The sequence below is a fragment of the Megalobrama amblycephala genome, linkage group LG3, assembly GCF_018812025.1.
Source record: "Megalobrama amblycephala isolate DHTTF-2021 linkage group LG3, ASM1881202v1, whole genome shotgun sequence".
NCBI classification, from domain to species: Eukaryota; Metazoa; Chordata; class Actinopteri; order Cypriniformes; family Xenocyprididae; genus Megalobrama; species Megalobrama amblycephala.
Window position 1 is genome coordinate 76,116 of NC_063046.1, and position 16,022 is coordinate 92,137.

A 16,022-nucleotide genomic window follows, 5' to 3' on the forward strand; every position below is an offset into this window, starting at 1 on the left:
TACTATGGAACTCAATGGGGACCAGTGACTGGTTACCCACATTCTTCTTCAAAAAAAAAAAAAAAAAAAAGTTCAACAGAAGTAGCTTTAACAAGAAACTTTTTTATTTTCTCTTCATTCACTTTGGGCTAAAAGTCTGTCATTCTTTTTTCTTTTATATTTTGTTACCTTTTAAGGCTATTCTTTTTAAATATATAGGGAAATTACTTTGACTGTACTGCTCAGTCATTGGCAAAATAGTAAAACCAACATAAAAACGATTTGTGATCAAATCATGAATTGTGATATTTTTGCCATTTTGCCCACTCCTACTTATTAATAAGAATATTATGCATATTATGTAGAGTTAGTTTCCCCCCACTCTACTCTAAATTCACAATTGCGAGTTAAAAATTCAGAATTGCTTAATTATAAAGCCACAATTGTGTCTTATAAAGATATTATAAGACACAATTGCAAATATTTTAATTGCATTTCTATATTAATTGCAAAAATCAGAATTGCATTTCTATATTAATTGCAATTCTGATTTTTTTTCTCAGAAGTGCTCATTTATATCTCTCAATTCTGACGGGTTTTTTTCTCAGAATTGCAAGCTTTTATCTATAATATACTGATTCTGACTTTATAAGTCACAATTATGATCCATATAATCCTTATAACCCATATAATTTTCCATCAATTGCAAAGTTTATTTTTACAATATTCTCTCTATATTATAAAGTTTTACTCAAGTAATAATTCATAATAAATGAAAACCAAAACTAGTGTGGAAATATTGTTAACATTAGAGATAAGGAAGCTGCAAACAGATTTAAAATATTTCCAAAATGAATGTACAAATGATTCTGTACCTCTCGGGCTAAAATTAATGCAAGTGCAATAGGAGGGTTAAAATGCTAAGTAGCCTACTGTAAGAGGTCTTTTATGACGCTCCATATGCTGGGATTTGAATTTGATAGGTGCGTGATTTAAAATAAACAGTGCTTTAAAAAGTCCTTGAATCTGGTGTTCATGAAAGAGTGGGAACCCTGGATGACTGAATTTTCATTTTCGTAGCATGTTGAAAGTCCCAGTGCAAGTGTCCCAAAGTGTATATACAATACAAGTGATAGTCCAAATGTTTTTGTCTGGAAAGGAAAGTCAGAATAAAACTCCACAGTCCAGGGCCATTTCTCAAAACCAAGTTCGCAAACTTCGGACTCACGTCCTTGGTGGTTCGGACTTGGCAAGTTCGATTCAGGAGAACGAACTCCCATGGACGGGAGAACACAAGTCCGGTGATTCTGCAAATGGAACAGCAGCGTTCTTGATAACGTCACTCAGCTCGCTCTGGCTTCTCCGGTTATCTCTTTATATATATTTTAGCCAACAATAAAACGAAATTTGTTATAAAACACCACTCTGCCTCTTTTCATTTTATTTAAAAAACAAACAAAAACATATTAATAGTCTCAGGCAATGAGTGATTGATTATCTGCAATGTGCATATATTTATAACAAAACGAAATATTAAACAACCCTGCCTCTTTTCGTATGTGACGAGGCGTGTTGGGAAAAACTCTTGGCACAAGAATGATGGCTCAGCCACAATAGCACTTCAGTGCAGGGATCTTTATTTTCAGTCCAAACAGTCCCCAAAGTGTACACACATCCAAAAACAAACAAAAAATAAAAAAAAGAAAGAAAGAAAAAAAACCCAAATATAAATATTTACACTGAACTTCTTGACCGAATCTCCTTCTACTGAAAAGGGTTTCCACAGTCCACAATTGCACTTCCAGTTGCACCTCTCACTCCTAAAAGAGTGCTGCTCTTATATACTATAGGCCCCGCCCACTTGGGTGAAACCATCTCGGAAATACCAGGTAAGTATCAATTTATCAATCTTCTATGAAAAAAAATACCTTAGTTATGCACACACATTTTGCACATGTCTACTTTTACAATGTATTTATTATACTTCATTAATAATATACAATGTAAATATTACACACACACACACACACACACACACACACATTAAAACTCAAACAGTCCAGCCGGCGGATGATTAACACATGCGTAGCATGGGTAAGCCACGATTTAAGCGTTTGGGAACCACCGCCGGCGTTTTGACCCTCTTTGGTTGCCGTGCCCACGGCCGATCAACCAGGAAGACGCTCGATGCACGGCACTTCACGAACAAAGACACCAAATAACAAATTATGCAGATAAGTAAATAAACGGGGTTATCATGAAACTTATCTGTGTGTGCGTGTGTTTGTTTTGTAACTGGTGATAGCGAGACTTTTTGATACATAATGGCTATGTAAGTGTGTATGCAAAATTACCGGTAGCACTAACCCAAGTGTGCACCCGAGGGAAAGGCTATTTTACTGGAAATGTGAGATATGACGTATAAGGGTTTTTAAACAATGCAAGTGCTGTCCTGGCCGGTGACAGAGAGCTCTGTCACATTACCTCCCTCCTCTCCTGGATTGACGAGGCTCGGCAATCTGGACAGAAAGTCTGCTGGAACGTTACTCCTCCCGGCTCTGTACCGGATCTTAAACTGAAATGGCTGTAAGGACAGGTACCAGCGAGTTACCCGTGAGTTCTGATCCTTCATGGTATGTATCCAAGTAAGTGCTCTGTGGTCAGTCTCGAGGTCAAATTCTCGACCCAACAGATAGTACCGAAGGCTGTCCAGAGCCCATTTGATGGCTAAGCCTTCCTTTTCAGTGGTGGAGTAACGGGTTTCTCTCGGTAGGAGTTTTCGACTGAGGTACAGAATGGGTTGCTCCCGACCAACCTCTCCCTGAGCCAGCACTGCTCCGATCCCCTTTGCGGAGGCATCTGCCTGAACTAAAAATCTTTTAGTGAAGTCAGGGCTTCTCAGAACTGGGGATGTACACAGATGGGTTTTTAACTGTGTGAAGGCTTGCTCACACTCCTCTGTCCAAAGCATTGGGTTTTTGACTCCCTTTGTTTTCAGGTTAGTCAGGGGTACAGCGATGGTGGAGAACTGTGGTATAAAGCGCCGATACCACCCAACGAGTCCTAAAAAGGAACGTACTTCCTTCTTTGTCTGAGGCCTCCATGCACTGGTTGACGGTTCTATTACCCCCAGGTCTCTCTTCAATTGGATCTCCTTTTTCAGTGGAGCAACCAGACTCTCTGGTACACAGTACGGTCTCTGCCGAATAGGGTTAGCGTCAGTCAGATGGATAATATGCTCCAACACCTTGGTCCTCCCAGGCTCCAGTCGGAAGAGGCCAGGGTAGTCAGTAAGGACCTCTTCAAGCTTCTCCCTTTGGTCACTCTCCAGATGGTCTAAACTCACCACTGATTGGGAATGTTTCACAGCCTCGTCATCCACTTGGTCATCATCTCCCTCATCCTCAGGGCCCACTTTACATGCAATCAAGGCCCTCTTCCCCTTAGGCATTTTCTCATGCCACTCCTTGATGAGGTTGACATGGTAGACTTGGCTTTCCTTCCCTTTGTCTGGGTGGTGAATTTTGTATGTAACGGGTCCCATCTTCTTGAGAATGGTATAGGGTCCCTGCCACTTTGCCAACAACTTACTTGTAGACGATGGCAGCAGCAATAGCACCTTCTGCCCAGGCTGGTATTCTCGATGTCTGGCATGCTGATCATACCACCGTTTCTGGGCTTTCTGAAGATTCTCTTGAGCCTGTTCTCTGTATGTCTCCAGACGGTCTCTCATCTGTAGCACATATTGGACAATGCCTCGTTCTCCCTCTGCTGATGCTGTTGGCAGCTCCCAGCTCTTCCTTAACAGGTCCAGCGGACCTTGCACTGACCAACCATACACCAACTCGAAGGGAGAAAATCCAGTAGAAGCTTGGGGCACTTCTCGGTAAACAAAGAGCAAAAACGGCAACCATTTATCCCAGTCCTTACCGGTGTCACTCACAAACTTTCTTAGCATGTTCTTTAAGGTTTGATTAAACCTTTCGACAAGGCCATCAGTTTCTGGGTGATATGGGCTGGTCTGAATGGAGTTAATGCCCAGCTGTCGGTGGAGTAGCTTCATGAGCCGGGATGTGAAGTTGGTGCCTTGGTCAGTAATTATCTCATCGGGGATGCCAACCCTGGAAAAGAGCTGAACAAGTGCAGTGATTATTTTGGCAGTGGTGATGGTGCGCAGAGGGAAAGCTTCAGGGTACCGGGTTGCATTGTCACAGATGACTAGAATGTATTGGTTACCGGTACTGCTTCTCTCCAGCGGTCCCACTATATCCATAGCAATCCTCTTGAATGGAGTGGAGATCACCGGTAATGGATACAGCGGAGCTCGGGCTGACCTGCGAACAGCACTTGTTTTCTGACAGACATGACATGTGGAACAGTATGTACGTACATCTGTATACATGGATGGCCAATAAAAACGAGAGCTGATTCTATGGTATGTTTGCTGATGGGCTAAGTGTCCGGACCAGGGTATGGTGTGTGCAAGATGTAAAATGAGAGATCTGCAACATTCAGGCACAACAAGACGTTTAACCCCATCTGACAGAACATACAAAACATCATCTTCCACAACAAACCTTTCCACCCCCGAGCGTCATAATTTTGGCCTCCCCCTCCACATGCTTTGTCAAACAAAGGTTTCAAGGTGACATCAGCTGCTTGTAATTGGGCAATATTACCAGGTATCTTCCAATCCCTGACCTCCAAGCCTTCAGTAGGCACTTCAATAATAGGAGTACCTAAATACTTCTCCATTCGGCGTTGCCGCCGTGATTTTCTAGGTTTATTGCCTCCCTGGATCAGACTATTATCTAAGTCTGGCAGGGGTTGCAAACCAGCATTGGCTTTTGCCCGGGTTAGTACTGGACAAGACATAGTAGAGAAGGTAGCACTACCTTTTCCAGACATTTTCAACAGTTCACACAATACCGGCATGTCCCATCCCAACACCATACCCACAGGTAACCCTTCAACCACCCCAACACACATTAAATACGGCTGTTCATTTACAACGACTGTTACCTCAGTGGTAGGATACTCCCTTTGTTCACCATGAACACATTGTATGGCATTGGTGTTGGAATAGTCAATTAAGTTCTCTTGGACATGACAGCGCTTAATGAGAGACATTGTGCTTCCAGTGTCTACCAGGGCATTCAAAGTCTGACCATTCACCATCACCTCTAAGAGACGGTCTGAAAGTTCAGTATTGTCTTTAATAATGTCACCCTTCCTTGGCACATAACAAAGACTGGTCAGTTTTGGTTTACGTACCGGGCAATTAGATGCCTTATGGCCTGGTTGTTGACAGTAAAAGCACACCTTTATTATTAACAGGAGGGGTGTTACCTTCATTTCCACGTTCAACGATCTTGAAACCCCTGACCGCTGTTGACTGCAGATGCGGTGGTCCTCCCCGACGTGCATTTTGGTACTGGGTTGCAAGTCTGGCTGCAGTCAATCCATCCGTCGGCTCATGTTCCTTCACCCAGGTCCGAACCTCATAAGGCAGAACATGAAGGAATTGCTCTAGGATGATAATTTCTCCTATCTCCTCCTTAGTGCGTTGCTCTGGCCTGACCCAGCGACGATAGAGCCCTTTTAGACGGTTGTAGGTCTCGGTAGGTGTTTCCCCTGAGGTTATTGACGTCTGCCTGAAGCGCTGACGGTAAGTTTCCACAGAAATATTAAATTTCTCCAGCAGCGCTTCCCTTAGGTCCTCATAGACCTCAGCCCTGTCCTCGTCCATAGCAATGTACGCTTCAAGTGCCTTTCCTGTGAGTAGGGGCACCAATCGACACACCCATTCCTCCTCTGGCCACCCCCAGGTCCTGGCCAGGCGCTCAAACCTCCGAAGATAGTTCTCTATATCCTCTCCTTCTTGGTACACTGGCATTCTCTGTTCTTGACGTAATGCTGGATGTTGTTCCGTTACTCCCGGTGGATCTGCAGATGGCTGGGCACCAGTCTGATGTCGCTCTGCTGAGGTCACCGCATTGAAACGGGCCGCAGGTGTGGGAAGTTCAAAGCGTAGACTCTGCGTAGACTCTGGTGTATTGATTCCCGCAGACCCCGGAGTTCATCAATGAGCCTTTCCTCCTGCCTCTGCTGAGCTGCCAGGAAGTCTCGCATCTAGGATACCATGTCACTGTCCATGGTGGTTGTAACCGGTGTGTGCTGAGGTGAACTGGCTTTGAGGCCTGCGCCAGCCTCCTCTTCTTCCTCGTCCAGTGTGTCCCAAGCCACATCCTCCTGAACAGTCTTTCTTTGGGACCTTAGCCCCTTCCTGGTCCGTTTTCCAACAGGCACTGTTTTGCGGCTGGCCATCCCACTTCTGACACCACTTGTGACGAGGTGTGTTGGGAAAAACTCTTGGCACAAGAATGATGGCTCAGCCACAATAGCACTTCAGTGCAGGGATCTTTATTTTCAGTCCAAACAGTCCCTAAAGTGTACACACATCCAAAAACAAACAAAAAAAAAAAAAAGAAAAAAAAAACAAATATAAATATTTACACTGAACTTCTTGACCGAATCTCCTTCTACTGAAAAGGGTTTCCACAGTCCACAATTGCACTTCCAGTTGCACCTCTCACTCCTAAAAGAGTGCTGCTCTTATATACTATAGGCCCCGCCCACTTGGGTGAAACCATCTCGGAAATACCAGGTATCAATTTATCAATCTTCTATGAAAAAAAAAAATACCTTAGTTATGCACACACATTTTGCACATGTCTACTTTTACAATGTATCTATTATACTTCATTAATAATATATTTCAAAAATATTAAATGTAATACTATTTGTGCATACTCTGATTAACTTCACTGTAATAAAATGAAATAGGCTATAACATAAAACAAAACCATGTCTCTATTTGTTTTATGTTAGTTTTAATGATCAATAATAGCCATTATAAAAGGTAAGAATATACAATAAGAAATAAAGCAAACAATTCAGTCAAGCGTACAAAATCAGCGCATTAGTAGGATACAAAAGTTAAATAGCCATATATAAAGTTATGAAACGTCACGTTGCCCTCAGCCAAAACGGAGCCAGCGGCAAACGTCAGAAGGACTAGACAAGGTAAGGCTGCTCTTGGCTGGGCACATGAGCGCTGAGCGTCCGGTGATCGCATGGATCTCACAACTCCGACAACATCAGATCAAATTGTCAGAAAGGCGCAATCTTTATCAATAAATCACAAATTTGAGCTTTAAACCAGCACATTCTCACCTGAAAAACTCTTAAAACTACATATCATGACATAATAACAGTAATATGTTTCAATTATGCGGGGTTTCTCCTTTACTATTGACCCTTGCTGGTTAGTGCGAGATGCATTCTGGGATACCTGGCTGTCTCAAGTGTGCACAAGTCACCTCTCGATGCATCCTCGATAAAAGGGCCGGATCAAGAACACATCCGGGAATTTGAACTGAACTTGGCTAGATGCGAACTTTGACTTGGAACAGTACTTGGACAGCGACTGATGACGTTTCACAAGTCCACAAGAACACAAGTACAGACAAGTACGCATATTGAGAAACGGCCCAGGATTGGTGATCACCAATCTTCTTCCTGATTCCTGTCATGTGATCAGTCATATGACAGGCAGACCCAGACTCATTTAAAGACATACATACATTAAAACAATTAAGAGGAATAAAATGGACTATAAAACAGGTAAACCAATTAAAACTCTATTATTCATAAAATCATTGTAATAAATAGTAAATAATAAATAATAATAAATAAAACTGTCTTTTATGTGACTGTCTGGAACAAGAACAAATGTAGGGCGGGGCTTGATTTTGTTCATGGGGAACTGATTGGATGGTTGTGGTCTGCTATTGGTGAATCTCATGAGTGACAGTGTGACCGTATGAATGAGGTAAGGGTGGTGATTGACACTCATGATCACCAATCAGCAGTTGAGAGTGTTCACTATTTCAGAGCTGGTTAGTTTCAGCCTGGGATGCGTCACGTCCGGATCCTCCCCTCTTTCTGTTACGGTGGTTTCAGCCTGTCTTTTTCATCGGTGTGTATGTGTTTCCATCAGATGCTTTAGTGGATTTGATTACTGCCCTCCTTTCAGCAGGTTATTTGAAGGCTGCGTATCCTGAGTGGTGAACATTGTAAAACTCATCTATCCTCATTCGGATTCTCCCTTTTGTCCTGGGCGATTATTATTGCAGCTCGGTTGTTTTTCCGCTGCGCGCCACACAAACACTATCAGATTACAACTATTTAAGGGGACTTCTGCTGCTGCAGTCTTGTTTTTGTGATTGTTCTAATTTACATTTTACTGGTTTACTTTGAGGTGGAGGATCGTTCAGATCGTTCAGAGCTGGCCTAAGGACGACGTGGTTGCTGCTTACGAGTCCTGTTTTCCTCGTCGTTTACCTATCGTTTTATGGTGGAATTGTGACTCCCTTTGACTGATTTTCATTTATTTCTGTTTATGAGATTTATTTATTTTGTTTTTGATTTCTTTCAGGAGCTGGTGTCCCACGGGTGAAAGATCTTTTGCTGTGGTGGCGCTGCTTCAACATTTGCTGTGTGACACTTTTGAAGTGTATGAGTGTGTGATCTGAGTTCATGGTGGGGTGTGTCGAAGTGTGCTTTTGGATAACTAGTGCTGGTGATCACTCTGGTGGGTAACCTCAGCCTTGTAATTAATTATATATTTTGTTTTGTTTATTTGGAAGTTGTGTAAATTGGTTTTGTTTGACGTCTTTTCTTCTGGTTGTTTCTTTTTGTTATTTGTATAATTGTCTGTCACTGGACCTTTTGAGTTGAGTGATTTTTTTGTGTGTGCAGTTTTTGTCTTTTATGTAATTTGTTTTGTGTATATTTGTTTATTTTTGAGTTGTCATTGGAGAGAGAGCTGCCGTGATTGGCACCCTATCATTGAGGCTACTTTAAGCAATTTTTCTATCTTGAATTCAAGTTGTGAATAAATTTTGTACTTTTTTATGATGCCCACATTTCCTGCCTACATTTCTTTATGAGAGAAGAGGACCTGTGTGACCTAATAACAAACTTTGGGGTTTATTTCTGTTTCCTGGGTGAAACCCTCCCAGGTGGTGTAGTCGAATTTTCTACAAGTAGATAAACTTGGGCTTGTGTGTGTTAACCTGTACCGCTCCCTGTCACAACATGTTGCCCCGTCCTCATGCCAGTAAACACATTGTCAGAGAAGAGAAGAGAAGAGAAGAGAAGAGAAGAGAAGAGATGTTGCTGCAAGAAGGAGAGGAAGTTATTTTGATTCAAGATTACAAACTCACATGTATTTAACAAAATTATGTGCATGGATAAATCATTTATAATAAATACTGCAAATTTGATACTAGCGAATTTGATTTCATGGAGACTTACAGTAATTCTGAACACAGTTTTCAGTCCTGAAGTACCAGTGTATTATTTAGGATACAGAATTACTGAACTTTTAAGGATGTTGTCTCGCTTCTCTCTAACAGTGTGTTTATGAGACTGATTAAACACAATGTGTGTGGGAACACCCATGGAAACTAGAAGCAGCAATGAGGCTCTTCAGGACCGGAAATGAGGATACTGCTTTACAGAGATGCCTGTTTTACACACGTCACTCAAACACAGAAACAGGAAACAGGAATCACAAGAGTTCAGAGGAAGTGAATCTGAAGTGTAGTTGAGCTGTTGTGTGTTTGTGTCTCTGTATTCATGCAGTAAAATGGCAGAAGCCAGAATTTCTCAGGATGAGTTCATATGTCCAGTGTGTCTGGATCTCCTGAAGGATCCAGTGGCCATTCCCTGTGGACACAGTTACTGTAAGATCTGTATTACAGGCTACTGGGATCAGGATGATCAGAAGAGAGTCTACAGCTGCCCTCAGTGCAGACAGACCTTCAGTCCAAGACCTGCTTTAGCTAAAAACACCATTCTGGCTGAAATGGTGGAGAAGCTGAAGAAGATTAAACTTCCTGCTGACTGTTACGCTGGAGCTGGAGATGTGCAGTGTGACGTCTGTACTGGAAGAAAACACAAAGCCGTCAAGTCCTGTCTGGTGTGTCTGAACTCTTACTGTCAGAATCACCTTGAACAACATGAGAGTTTGTTTATAGGAAAGAGACACAATCTGACTGAAGCCACTGGACGACTGCAGGAGATGATCTGCCCGAAACATGACAAGATCCTTGAGGTTTTCTGCCGCACTGATCAGAAGTTTATATGCCTGCTGTGTACGATGGATGAACATAAAAACCACGACACTGTATCAACTGCAGCACAGAGGACAGAGAAACAGGTATGAACTTATAGAGTCCCATTATGCTCATTTACAGGTTCATCATTTTTTTGATGAACATGTCATTACAAAAGTTCACAATGCTGTTGCAGATGAAATATGTGGATAACACTGAATAAATATCAGGTTATATACTAATATATCGTCTGGTTATATACTAATTATTAATCACTCAAACCCCTTTATCTAAACCTCTCTACAGACTGCCATTTTTGTAGTTTTTTTTTAAACATTTTTTTTATTTGTGTTTGTAGTTCTAATCAAATCCTTATCCAATGCACAATGGGTTGTGGGCAAAATAAGCCATCTATACAGTAATAGTACACCATCCGGGTATCTTTGGAATAATCATAATACAACTTGGGACACAGTAATTCTAATTTTGAATATTATTTAGGATAGATAGTATGCAAATTGAGACACAACATAAGTCTTCTGAAGCAATAGGAAAAGTCAAATATGTTTGCATGTTTAGTCATGTGACATGTATGAGCCAGTGAGGTTTTCTGTTATTGATACGTCACCATATTTGATTTGGGCTCTAGAAACAGAGACATTCTTCAGAATATCTTTGTTTGTGTTCTGCAAGAGAAAATCATACAAGTTTGTAAAGACATGAGGATGAAAAACAATGAAAGGATTTACATTTCTGGGTGAACTACCCCTATAAAACTAAGCTTTGATAAAATAATGCTGACACTAATGATTGAACCTATAACCTTATCATGAAAGATTTTTACATTTATTCATTTGGCAGACGCTTTTATCCAAAGTGACTTACAAGTGAGGAATACAACAAGCGAGTCATCATGACGAGGCAAAAAGACACAAGAAGTGCTCACAATACAAGTTTTAGGCAGTGCTCAGAGTATCATAAGCTACAATAGAGAGGGATTAGAGGAAGTGAAAGTATAGGAATAAGAAGGGGTTTTTTTTCAATTTAAGATGAGTTTTCAGCTGTCTTTTGAATATTGCCAGAGATTCTGCATTCCAGATGAAGGCAGTAAGATTATTCCACCAGCAAGGAACAATGAACGAGAATGTCCTGGAGAGTGATTTTGTGCCTCTCTGTGATGGAACCCCTCAATCTCAGCACTTCACTGATACTGGATTCATATCTGTTTACTTGATGATTTATGTCATGTCATCTTGTCATTGGTTTGTCCTTTAGCACCAGCTGAAGAAGACACAGAGGTCGTTCCAGCAGAGGATCCAGCAGAGAGAGAAAGATCTTCAGCAGCTGAGAGAGGCTGTGGAGTCTCATAAGGTGAGTCTGGAGAAGAAGAGAAGTTTGAGAAGTCTCAGTCAGGACTCACTGAAGCCACTGTGTGATTGTGATGTGTGTCCTAACAGCGCTCTGCACAGACAGCAGTGGAGGACAGTGAGAGGATCTTCACTGAGCTCATCCGCTCCATTGAGAGAAGCCGCTCTGAGGCCACACAGCGGATCAGAGATCAGGAAAAGACTGCAGTGAGTCGAGCTGAAGGACGACTGGAGCGACTGGAGCAGGAGATCAATGATCTGAGGAGGAGAGACGCTGAGCTGGAGCAGCTTTCACACACACAGGATCACATCCATTTCCTGCAGGTAACAGAGATCTAGAAGAACAGGATCATAGTGGACTTGAGCAAGAGACTCACAGAGAAACATTTCATGAGAGCAGAATGAGCCGTTGACTGAAGTGTGTTGATCTGTGTGTTCGGTTATTATATAATCATCAGTCAGACTCTCATCTGATCTTTTTCTTTTGAAAGAGACGCACTTACAAATGCAGTTCAGCTCTAGAAATCTCTTAGGAAACATTTTCCTGACAAGATATATTGAGCTTCCCGAACTGACAACAGTTTAAAACTTCATTAATATTTAAACTATTTTAGTTTCAGTTTCCCCCAGCTAGATTTCCCATCATCTCTTAACAAACTTTGACTTATACTACAAATTTTGAGTAATGAAAATCAGATAACCGTTAAACCTGCGGATTATTTTCTAATTATTTTCAGTAACACATTAATAAATTTGACAGTGAAGTCCTCAAACAGGAAGTGAGGCTGTATATTAGTGATGCTTCAGCATATTTAAACCACAAAACCTGACCTTGTGATCATGTCCTAAGAGTCCTTGTGAATTTAAGAGCCACTAACTGCTCAAAAGTTATAAATTATAATTAATCTACTCCTTGCCTTTGATTTTCCTGATCAAATCTACTCAACTCTGTCATGTGACACCATTGTTGAAAAAAAGATCAACAAGAGCTGCTCAAATCTGACAGTAGTGCAGGTTATTGGCTGAAGTGTGGAGGTGATGAGCTTTGATTTCTGTTTTCTGTAGAGTTTCCAGTCTCTTTCAGTTCCTCCTAAATCTACAGACGTAAATGACGATCCCTTCAGTTCTCTCTCCTCTTTTGATGTTGTGAGAGAATCTGTCCGTCAGCTGAGAGACAAACTGGAGGATTTCTGCAAAGAGGAGCTGAAGAAGATCTCTGACAGAGGTAAAGTCCTGGAGATTCATCTGCTCTCAGAAATGATCCTCCATCATCTCATATCATGTAGAAGATCATATTAGAAATGTCTTAGGAACGGATGCAGGATCATTTTCTCTTGACATGATAATCACACTCTTCATGTCTGTTGATTTCCACAGTCACTTTCACCAACATTGTTCCCAGAACCAGGAACGACTTCCTACAATGTAAGTCATTAAGAAAACAAGCAGAAAAACTCACTGAGTGTGTTCATGTTCTTCCTGTAAAAGGAGAATGAAAACATGACAGAAGAGTTTTATGAGTTTTCATGTGAATTAGTGTTTCTTAATAGGGGGAGCTGGAAGCAATATCTTCAAAAGGTGTTGAGGAGTTCTTGGGAGGTGTTTGTTTAAATGCATAAATGCCAAAAATTTACGAGATGAACTTGTAATTACTTGCAAAAGTAATTTTGGTAACACTTAAATGTATATAGTATATAATGTATGTATATAGCATTATAAAAGTATTTATAATGTATAAAATACATAATATATTTTCGTAAATAATTATAACCAAAGTTAAAATGCATTATAATATTTGCAGATTCTGAAATGGGTTGTTTGTCATGTGTTTTAATGCATTATACTTTCTAAAAGTGTGCATAAATACACTTACTTTCTTTTTGTTTACTCAATGTAATTCTGAGAGCTGAGGTGCATATTTTGATTTTTTTCAGACGCATCAAGGTAAGTGCAAAAAGGTCTTACTCTCTCTCTCACACACACACACACACACACACTATAATATACCGTTATACTCACTATATATAGAAGCCAGAAACTAAGCTTTTTTTTTTTTTTTTTGCACAAGCCTATCTAAAGGGTTATTGGTGCCACCTGGTGATCAACTGTAAAAATGAGAAATTTTACCTCTTCCCAACAGGGAAAACCACCATCAATCAAGAATGCATGATTATATGGTGTCATGACTTTGCAATCAAAAAATGTCATTATAATGGAAGTCAATGGGGCAAAAACGAACAGTACAGCCACGAACAGTAAATGAGGGAGAAAAAATTAAAATCTGATGCTGCACAAAAACTAACAATGCATCAAAACCAATGTTGGTACTAATCTTTCACATGTGTTTTTTTCCTCAAATCAGTGATATTTCATAAACTTGGCAATAAAAGAGTAAAAATCCTGGATTTTTTTCAAACATTTAGTAGTTTTGATCAGGACTGAGGTTGATTAACACATTTATGCAAAAAAAAAATTAAAAAAATATTTATCTGATACATTTTACAGCAGTTTAATTTAGTGAATGTTTTCACCCACGAACATAACGAAAAGGTAGTAAATTTGCCCACAGTGTATTTTTGAGGTTTTGAAAATTTTCGAAGCATTTTCCCAAAATATGTATCAAAATAAGATTTGTCACCAAAAATCATTCCATTTGCTGAAACACAGAGAAAGTTTGTCACTGTGCACACAAAAACAAGATGTTAGGATCAGGGCCAGCCCTAGGCGACAACCACGTAACAAAATATAACAAACCACAACCAAGGACAGAAACAACCGAGTATAAATAGACAGACACTAATGAACAAACACAAAACAGCTGAGTGCAATGAAATGAGGATAATGAGTCCAGGGAAGTGTGTTATGGGCAATGTAGTTCATACAGGTGACAAAAGTCCTTGTTGGAGTGCCCTCTGGTGGCTAAACAGGGCACTCCAACTCATGATCATGACAAAGTTGTGGCCAAATTAAGACTCAGAAACACCCCATAGTGGATGAAAACATCCCCAACAACACATAAGGGTTAACACTCATTAATATTATCTTTATTCACTTGGCTTTTTTTGGTTCTTGGGAAACTAACTATTCAATTTAAATGATATATAGGTGAATAATAATAGTAATCATACATAATTAAATATTATAAATAAAAAACATATAACATGACAGATAAAAAAATTGGGGGTTGGTAAGTTTTTAATGTTTTTGAAATAAGTCTCTTCTGTTATTTGATCCAAAATACAGTGAAAACAGTAATATTGTGAAATATCACTATGATTTTAAAGAACCATTTTCTTGGGTAGGGTAAAGGACCTAGATGATGGATATTGATGATTTCAGACAGATTGATAATTCCTGATTCTGATGTGTTTTATCTCCATCAGATTCCCATCAGCTCAATCTGGATCTGAACACAGTGCATAAACACCTCCGTCTGTCTGAGAGGAACAGAGTGATTACTAACACTTCCCCAGAACTTCATTCGTATCCTGATCATCCAGACAGATTTGATGTGTATCCTCAGATGTTGTGTAGAGAGAGTGTGTGTGGACGCTGTTACTGGGAGATTGAGTGGAGTGGGAATAATATGTTTATATCAGTGTCATATAAGAGCATCAGCAGGAAGGGACGGGGTAATAAGTGTGTGTTTGGATATAATGATCAGTCCTGGAGTTTGATCTGCTCTTCCTCCAGTTACTCATTCAAACACAATAACATAGAGACTAAACTCCCTGTAAAGCCCATCATCAATACAATAGGAGTGTATGTGGATCACAGTGCAGGAACTCTGTCCTTCTACAGCGTCTCTGGAGACACAATGAGCCTCATCCACACAGTCCAGACCACATTCACTCAACCGCTCTATCCTGGGTTTAATGTTGGTCCTGGATCAGTAAAACTGTGTTGATGAATCAGAATAGACTGTAGGGAGATTCTACCCATGCTTTGAGCTTATGATGAATCAGTAACAGTGAGATGTTATAGAGCAGGGGTGCCCAATAGGTCGATCGCAATCTGTCAGTTGATCACAAAGATAATGCTGGTAGATCGCACACAATTATAATAAATCCTTTTGTTAAATTTTAATAAAAAGAAATATAACGATGCCCTTTCTTATACTTTTAGTTTCTGTTTGACTTGCATTTGACTAATACATTTTTATCAGGCAATATTTGTGACCTGATCTAGCAAAATGAGTCACAGTGACCCAAATTTCAAAATTGAGATTTTGGTATCAATGGAAAGATGAGTCAATAAGCTTTAAAATGATATCCTAGTCAAAGTCATACCTTGAATGGTTTTAAAGATATATACCCATTTGAATTATGGTCGTCTGCCCTCTTTTTCCAATTGAAAACCTGAGAAAATCGCTTTAAAGTTTTTTGCCCGTTTTTTGTTGATATCTTTCAAAATCCATTGTATTTAAAGGGATAAACTATTTATTTTACAGCTTAATTTGACCAAAGACATTTTTATATATATAAATGCTATT

At 40.1% G+C, this 16,022-nt stretch overlaps 1 pseudogene; it reads left to right on the forward strand.

The window, feature by feature from the left end:
* Nucleotides 1-7,864: 7,864 nt before the first annotated feature.
* LOC125263928 lies at nucleotides 7,865-15,472 on the forward strand (annotated as a pseudogene).
* The last annotated feature ends 550 nt before the right edge of the window (nucleotides 15,473-16,022 follow it).